Source organism: Salvelinus fontinalis, chromosome 13 (genome assembly GCF_029448725.1).
Source record: "Salvelinus fontinalis isolate EN_2023a chromosome 13, ASM2944872v1, whole genome shotgun sequence".
NCBI classification, from domain to species: domain Eukaryota; kingdom Metazoa; phylum Chordata; class Actinopteri; order Salmoniformes; family Salmonidae; genus Salvelinus; species Salvelinus fontinalis.
This window is the reverse complement of record NC_074677.1, coordinates 26,807,437-26,816,762: the sequence shown is the minus strand read 5'-3', so window position 1 is coordinate 26,816,762 and position 9,326 is coordinate 26,807,437.

Here is a 9,326-nt window from a genome sequence, read left to right as displayed (position 1 = left end):
TCCTTAACACTGATGTGGGGAAAAGGGTCTGGAAGGAACCAAAGCAAAGAAAGTTCAAGTTAAAGAGCCCCCTCTCCTACCTTACCTGCCTACCCACCTAACCTTTTAGCACCTCCTGGCACGCTAACCAAAATACAGGGTGTGGGCCACCCAGGTCTTACATAGTGTGCATAGACAGTAAATACTACAGGTTATGTACGCCCGCAGGCCTCTTGTCTAAGCACTCAAGGTACTTTTCCCCCCTGTGAACAAAAACAGAATAATTACTAACAAAGTAAACAATTTCAATAATCGAAAACACAGTCCTTTAGGCATACACATACCTCAGAAATAGCAGCAACAAAATACTTTCAATAAAAGTGTTACTAAGCAAGAACCAAAACAGGACATCAAAGAAGCTCTCTCTTCTCCTGACAAAGGAACACTGGCTTTTATCCAGCTGGAGAAGGAGTTGGTAATTGAAAACAGCTGTTTTCCCCTGACGAGCGGGAGGGTTCAGAGCTCCAATCATCGATGGGACCGACCAATCAGCTGCTTGGAATCCAGGAAGCCATTTCCTGAAATACACACATACAAACCCAAAACAACACAGAAACTTGGGAACGTAACATCATTAAATATATTTATGGCCCTTCTTTGGACACTGTGTTAACAAACCTACAAACGAGCTTCAACGCCATACAACACTCCTTCCGTGGTCTCCTACTGCTTTTAAATGTTAGTAATACTAAATACATGCTCTTCAACTAATCGCTACCCGCAACCGCCTGCCCGACCAGCATCACTACTCTGGACGGTTCTGACTTAGAATATGTGGACAACTACAAATACCTAGGTGTCTGGCTAGACTGTAAACTCTCCTTCCAGACTCACATTAAGCATCTCCAATCCAAAATTAAATCTAGAATCGGCTTCCTATTTCGCAATAAAACATCCTTCACTCATGCTGCCAAACATACCCTCGTAAAACTGACTATTCTACCGATCCTTGAATTCGGCGATGTCATTTACAAAATAGCCTCCAACACTCCGGTCAGCAAATGGGATGCAGTCTATCACAGTACCATCCGTTTATTTCACCAAAGCCCCATATATTACCCACCACTTCAACCTGTATGCTCTTGTTGGTTGGTCCTCGCTACATATTCGTCGCCAAACCCACTGGCTCCAGGTCATCTACAAGTCTTTGCTAGGTAAAGCTCTGCCTTATCTCAGTTCACTGGTCACCATAGCAACGCCCATCTTTCCCTCGATCCTGACTAGTCTCCCAGTCCCTGGCACTGAAAAACATCCCCACAGTATGATGCTGCCACCACCATGTTTCACCGTAGGGATGGTGCCAGGTTTCCTCCAGACGTGACGCTTGGCATTCAGGCCAAAGAGTTCAATGTTGGTTTCATCAGACCAGAGAATCTTGTTTCTCATGGTCTGAGAGTCCTTTAGGTGCCTTTTGGCAAACTCCAAGCTGGCTGTCATGTGCCTTTTACCGAGGAGTGGCTTCCGTCTGGCCAGCTCTAGGAAGAGTCTTGTTGGTTACAAACTTCTGCTATTTAAGAATAATGAAGGCCACTGTGTTCTTGGGGACCTTCAATACTGCAGAGTTTTTTTGGTATCCTTCCCCAGATCTGTGCCTCAACACAATCCTGTCTCGGAGCTCTACGGACAATTCCTTCGACCTCATGGCTTGGTTTTTGCTCTGACAATGCACTGTCAACTGTGTGCCTTTTCAAACCATGTCCAAGCAATTAAATGTACCACATGTGGACTCCAATCAAGTTGTAGAAACATCTCAAGGATGATCAATGATAACAACACCCACCCGTAGCACGCGCTCCAGCAGGTATATCTCACTGGTCATCCCCAAAGCCAACACCTCTTTGGCCACCTTTCCTTCTAGTTCTCTGCTGCCAAAGACTGGGACGAATTGCAAATATCACTTAAGTTGGGGACTTATATTTCCCTCACTAACTTTAAGCGTCAGCTGTCAGAGCAGCTTACCGATCGCTGCAGGTCTACACAGCCCATCTGTAAATAGCCCATCCAACCAACTACCTATCTCATCCCCATATTTGTTTTTCTGCTCTTTTGCACACCAGTATTTCTACTTGCACATCCTCATCTGCACATACAGTATATCACTCCAGTGTAAATTGCTAAATTGTAATTACTTCACCACTATTGGCCTATTTATTGCCTTACCTCCTTACTTCATTTGCACACACTGTATACAGATTTTTATATTGTGTTATTGACTGTACATTTGTTTATCCCATGTGTAACTCTGTGTTGTAGTTTTTGTCGCACTGCTTTGCTTTATCTTGGCCAGGTCGCAAATGTAAATGAGAACTTGTTCTCAACTGGCCTACCTGGTTAAATAAAGGTCAAATAAAAATAAATAAATAAATCATAAATCATAATTGTTATGCTGGGAAGTAGATGGTCCTTCTTCCCTGTCCTCATAGTTTTCTCCCCCGAACAAAGATCCAACCCTAGCCTGTGGTTGATCAATTAGAATTCCTTGCAGTAAAATTGTGCCAAATAACAAGTATCCCATTTAATTTCAGGCTCAATGAATAGACAATTTGGATCAATGAGAACTTGCCACATATAGCTATGAGTCCTGGACTAAATTTCCTCCCGTGTCCCTGACCCATTAATCTTCAGTTCCCCATTACAGAAAAACAACTATTTCCATTGATAATTAATTCCCTCTTGACCTATGTGTTGTGTATTTATCTTTGAATATTCTTACAATAACAAAAGAGTGAACAGGGTTATGGTAAACTAGATCAAATGAAATCTAAATCAAAGTTGTCATTTGAGCAGGAATACAGCGTAGTGTGCACAATACAATGAAATAAGTAGATGACTACAGTATATTAAGTACAGTACAGTAGGTGCCATAGCAGCAAAGAGTCAGTCCAGTTTTCATCAACAGTCTTATGGCTTGGGAGAACCATATCTGAGTATTGTTCTGCTACACTTTATGCTCTGATACAGTTTGCTAGACAGTAAAGAAGCCAGATGTCTTAGTTTCCAATTTTGATTTAAGGCCTACCTCTAATATCAACAACATTCACAAGACGGTTGTACTGGCAGTGACAGTCATGGCCATCTTGTCTCCTCCACTTCCATCATAGACCCACCGGGACACATGGGATGAACTGTCCTGACTAAGACACAGACAGGCACAAAGCTGTTGTAGAACAGACTAAAGTTGTGTTGATAATGAGATATTGGAGAAGGGAGAGTCGGTCAAGGATGGATTCGGAACAGGTGGTAGATTGTATGACAAGCGGCAGTTTATTCAGAGTAAAGATATCTGGTACAAGCGTGCACGGACTCGTTCATTCAGCTCGTAAGGAACCTGCAGACAGAGCCCTGAAACATAGTGCAAATGTATTTTATACAGGTAATAAAGTAGGTTGAGTCTGGCTGGTCTGGTCTTCTGGTTGGTCCTGATGAGTTGGGCGAGGTCCCCTTCAGGCTAGTATCACTGTCCCATTGGCTCTGAGTAGAGTTCTTTGTCTTCAGAAATGTTCAGCTAAAACAGGAGTTTAGGTGTGTGCGTAGATGTTCCTATTTTGACATATCTGTGTGTCTCTGTAAAATGTTCAGCTAAAACAGGAGATTTTGTGTGTGCGTAGATGTTCCTGTTTTATCAGTGTTTATGAAAGGTTTGCCTCAGCCCTCTGTCCTTGGGTGTGTGTGTGTCTCAGTATCTGTCACGTTCCTGACCTGTTTTCTCTTGTTTTGTATGTGTTTATTGGTCAGGGCGTGAGTTGGGTGGGCAGTCTATGTTTTCCGTTTCTATGTTGGTTTTGGGTTGCCTGGTATGGCTCTTAATTAGAGGCAGGTGTTTTGCGTTTTCCTCTAATTGAGAGTCATATTAAGGTAGGTTGTTCTCACTGTTTGTTTGTGGGTGATTGTCGCTGTGTCTGTGTTTATTGCACCACACGGTACTGTCTCGTCTCGTTCGGTCGGTCGTTCCTGTTCATGTGTTCTTCGTTTCATGTAAGTTCGTAGTTTCGGTCTGTCTAGTTCGTTTTGTTATTTTGTAAATTAGTCAAGTGTATTTCGTGTCTGTTCTTCGTCTTGAAATAAAGTCATTATGTATTCACAACCCGCTGCGCCATGGTCTACTAACTCACCGAAAGACAGCCGTTACAGAATCACCCACCAAACCCAGATCAAGCAGCGGGTTAACGGACAGCAACGACAGCGCAAGAAGGAGGAATGGACATGGGAGGATGTTTTGGACGGTAAGGGTTGCTACACATGGGAGGAGATCCTGGCTGGAAAGGATCGCCTCCCATGGGAACAGCTGGAGGCAGCTCGGAGAGCGGAGGAAACCGGAGAGAGGAACCGGCGTTATGAGGGGACGCGTCTAGCACGGAAGCCCGAAAAGCCCGTGAGTACTACCCAAAAATTTCTTGGGGGGGGGGGGGGGGGGCTAAGAGGTAGTGGGCCGAGGGCAGGTAGGAGACCTGCGCCCACTTCCCAGGCTAACCGTGGAGAGCGGGAGTACGGGCAGACGCCGTGTTACGCAGTAGAGCGCACGGTGTCTCCTGTACGGGTGCATAGCTCAGTGCGGGTTATTCCACCTCCCCGCACTGGTAGGGCTAGATTGGGCATTGAGCCAAATGTCATGAAGCCGGCCCTACATATCTGGCCACCAGTACGTCTCCTTGGGCCGGCTTACATGGCACCAGCCTTACGCATGGTGTCCCCGGTTCGCCTACATAGCCCGGTGCGGGTTATTCCACCTCCCCGCACTGGTCGGGCGACGGGGAGCATTCAACCAGGTAAGGTTGGGCAGGCTCGGTGCTCAAGGGAGCCAGTACGCCTGCACGGTCCGGTATTTCCGGCGCTACCTCCTCGCCCCAGCCCAGTACCACCAGTGCCTACACCACGCACCAGGCTTCCAGTGCGTTTTAAGAGCCCTGTTCCTCCTCCACGCACTCTCCCTATGGTGCGTGTCTCCAGCCCAGTGCCTCCAGTTCCGGCACCACGCACTAAGCCATCTGTGCGTCTCCAGAGCCCTGTACGCACTGTTCCTTCTCCCCGCACTCGCCTTGAGGTGCGTGCCCTCAGCCCGGTACCTCCAGTTCCGGTACCACGCACCAGGCCTATAGTGCGCTTCGAGAGGTCAGTGTGCCCTGTCCCTGCTCCCCGCACTAGCCTTGAAGTGCGTGCCGTCATCCCGGTACCTCCAGTTCCGGCACCACGCACCAGGCCTACTGTGCGCCTCAGCAGGGCAGAGTCGACCGTCTGCCCAACGCCTTCTGCACTGCCTGTCTGCCCAGCGCCGTCTGAGCCATCTGTCTGCCCAGCGCCGTCTGAGCCATCTGTCTGCCCAGCGCCGTCTGAGCCATCTGTCTGCCCAGCGCCGTCTGAGCCATCCGTCTGCCCAGCGCCGTCTGAGCCATCCGTCTGCCCAGCGCCGTCTGAGCCATCCGTCTGCCCAGCGCCGTCTGAGCCATCTGTCTGCCCAGCGCCGTCTGAGCCATCCGTCTGCCCAGCGCCTTCTGAGCCATCCGTCTGCCCAGCGCCTTCTGAGCCATCCATCTGCCCAGCGCCTTCTGAGCCATCCGTCTGCCCAGCGCCTTCTGAGCCATCCGTCTGCCCAGCGCCTTCTGAGCCATCCGTCTGCCCAGCGCCTTCTGAGCCATCCGTCTGCCCAGCGCCTTCTGAGCCATCCGTCTGCCACGAGCCATTAGAGCCGCCCAACAGTCATGAGCTGCCCAACAGTCATGAGCTGCCCTACAGTCATGAGCTGCCCTACAGTCATGAGCTGCCCTACAGTCATGTAAGTTCGTAGTTTAGGTCTGTCTAGTTCGTTTTGTTATTTTGTAAATTAGTCAAGTGTATTTCGTGTCTGTTCTTCGTCTTGAAATAAAGTCATTATGTATTCACAACCCGCTGCGCCTTGGTCTACTAACTCACCGAAAGACAGCCGTTACAGTATCTCGGGAAATGCAGACCCAAGCACCCTTTTGATCAAGGCCTTTCCTGTTTTAATCAGTGTTTGTGTGGGGTTTGTGTCAGCCATCTGTCTCTGGGTGTGTGTGGGTCACAGTATCTGCTTATGAGTTTGTGAGAAACCCTGTTTTGAAAGAAGATGGTTATAACAACGTAATAGCAATATGCTTGTGTTATTATAAAAGGTATTTATTACAGTAGCTAAAGATTAGAAACTACACAATGAGGGGAATATTTCATTACACAAGTTGTAAGAAAATCTGAAATCAACTCGGTGCTTGGCACGACAGATTTTGTCACGTTTACCTTACCGCTGCAGGGAACTGTAACTTTTTTAGAAACTATTTGTACTGTTGTAAGGAATTGTAATAGAGACTGGAAACTAGTAATAACAACATAAGTCATCTTTTATACAAAATACACATACTCCTCATTTCTCTTGGACATATGCTGGACTTATTAAGACACCAACTACAGACACACATAATTCCCCTCCCCCATGATAACCACAGACACACACAACTCAAGGTTGGAGCTCAAGACAAAGAACTATCTCAGGAACCAATGGAACGTTGACACCAGGCCTGTTCAGGACTACCCAAGACCCAGATCGACCAATCGGAAGGCCAGACTTCCAGATCAACCTACTTTGCTACTATATTTTTTTCTCAACCTTCCTAATATTAAGCGCATTGCTTGAATTTACAACATGAGTATAGCCTACCTGGCTGGCATGAAAATGAACCACAGGAAAAGCATCCTCCATTCGCTATTTAAGTGCAGAGATTACATATTTTTTCCCCTGCCCGTTTTGAGACAGGTGCATGATAATGGTTAATTTTAAATCAAAACGAATTTCACACATATATTATTTAGTATATGTAAAGCCAAAATGAAATCAAGAATAGTCTGATTAGCCAATAACTTGTGAATTATATATTATCACTTGTGAATGAGGACCACCATAAGAAATAATGGCTTTTTTTTAAAAATACGTTTTCAAATCACCTCATGTAGCCTATAACCCATAGGCCTATATGTTTTGATAAGGTTTGTATCACAACTAAAGTGACCAAATAACTTCTTAAAATTAAGCTAATTAATCTGGTTTACAACAGGTGTAGAGCCTGACGCTTCGAACACACCAGAAGTACATTAATTTCCAATGGAACGCTGCGTTTTCCATACAGCATTGCATTGCAGAGGCAGTTGCAGTACGTTCTGTGTGGTGCATACATTCAATTTATCGAACATATGCATCAAATTGTATGCGTAGACTTACTTGACTGAAAGTAGCAAAATGTGAATGTTTAATTTTTGTTGCACACATATCCAGTAAAAAAAATGTGGGATTACATAATAAAAACAGTTTGACTGGAGAATTTCTTTACATTTTTTATTCATTTATTTGCCAAGTATATTATTTATTCGATGACATCCACAAAAGAATTGTGAGAGCCTATAATATTGTAATGACCTGACTAGATCATAAAGGAACAATTGTCCTGTAACGATCGTCTACTTCTTCCTCCTCCTCAGACGAGGAGAGGCGAGAAGGATCAGAGGACCAATGCGCAGCGTGATAGTTTGACATAATGATTTATTTAAATGATAGACGAAACACGAAAACACTTCAACAAACTACAAAACAAATAAACGATGTAGACAGACCTGGACTTGAGAACTTACAATATACGAAGAACGCACGAACAGGAACAGACTACATACACGAACGACAAACCGAAACAGTCCCATGTGGTAGACATACAGACACGGAAGACAACCACCCACAACAAACAATGTGAAACAACCTACCTATATATGGTTCTCAATCAGAGGAAAAACGACAACCACCTGCCTCTGATTGAGAGCCATACAAGGTCAATTAAACCTGACACTTAATTAACATAGAACAAACAACACAGACTGCCCACCCAGCTCACGTCCTGACACACTAAACACAACTATACAAAAAGAAAACAAGGTCAAGAACGTGACATGTCCAGACAGAGGAATGAGTTTACGAATTGACGGTTTATTAACCCAACTTTACACAGGCTACTATTTGGCCGTAACCCACACCAAATAAATGAAAGATAAACACAAGCCAACCGTGACCTTCTCTTGTGAAGGCCAGACATAAGAGAGAACAAAGGCTAAATCTGGTCTTAACTTCCAATGCTCCATCCCCCTGCCCAACCTCCCTCTACGCCACTCCGCCAACCGCCAGGATGCCCGGCATCAGAACATTCCATGCATTCCCGTGATTGGCAGATAGCAGGTTGATTGGCATGTCGGACCCCGCGAACACTGGGTACTGGTAAGTACAACACAACCACCTACTAGCCTAACACATAACACACAGCTGTCTGTGCGGGTCGCTACAATATAATTTCCCTCAAATGCAGTTTTGGAGCGAAATGCAATAATAAATAGTCAAGATAGCAGCGTAGGCTCTTTCAACAATGAGACCAACTTTGAGGAAAGTGGTCTTGATCGCGCTGTTGGGCCGGGACCAGCCCCGCTGAAAGAGCAGGTCTGTGTGGTTCCAGAGATGGTTCAAGTCCCGAAACCAGGCAGGGAAGTTCCACCGTCTCATTAAAGAGCTTCGAATGTTTGGAGAGGAATTCCGAAGTTACTTCGTCTGGACTGTAGCCAGTTCGATCATCTGCTCCAGATGGTTGGAGCCAGGATCGCCCGGATGGATACCAACTACCGGGAGTCCATCAGCCCAGTTGAACGCCTGGCGATTTGTCTCCAGTAAGCTACATTTGAGTACATTTTTAAATCCTTTGATACCATAATTGATTGATACATTATTTTTATGTGCAACCTAGCTAGCTAAAGGGCTCTCTAGTTAATAGTCCCTATTTGATATCAGATGTACTTTTACAGAATGTTCATTTGGACTATAACTTTTCCCAAAGTTGGTTTATAATCCTTTTTTAATTATGCAATGTTACCAAATGAAAAGAAAGTTGAGGTGCCTTCTGTCCTGATGAAGGTAGGCTAGTCTTCTCCAGGACCCATTGTTGTTCAACACAGTTACAGCCATTCATCACATTCTTATTGGACTCACATACACTTAGAGAAAAAGGTTACAAAAGTGTCCTTCTGCTTTCCCCATAGGATAACCTTTTTTGGTTCCAGGTATAACCCTTTGGGGAAAATGTTATACATGGAACCCAATAGGGTCCTACATGGAACCAAAAGGGGTACTACCTGGAACCAAAAAGGGATCTCCTATGGGGACACCCGGAGAACCCTTTTAAGTAGATAGTACCATTCTTTCTAAGAGTAGAGTTGGCCTGGACCACAGTTTATTGATATAGTCATAGACTGAA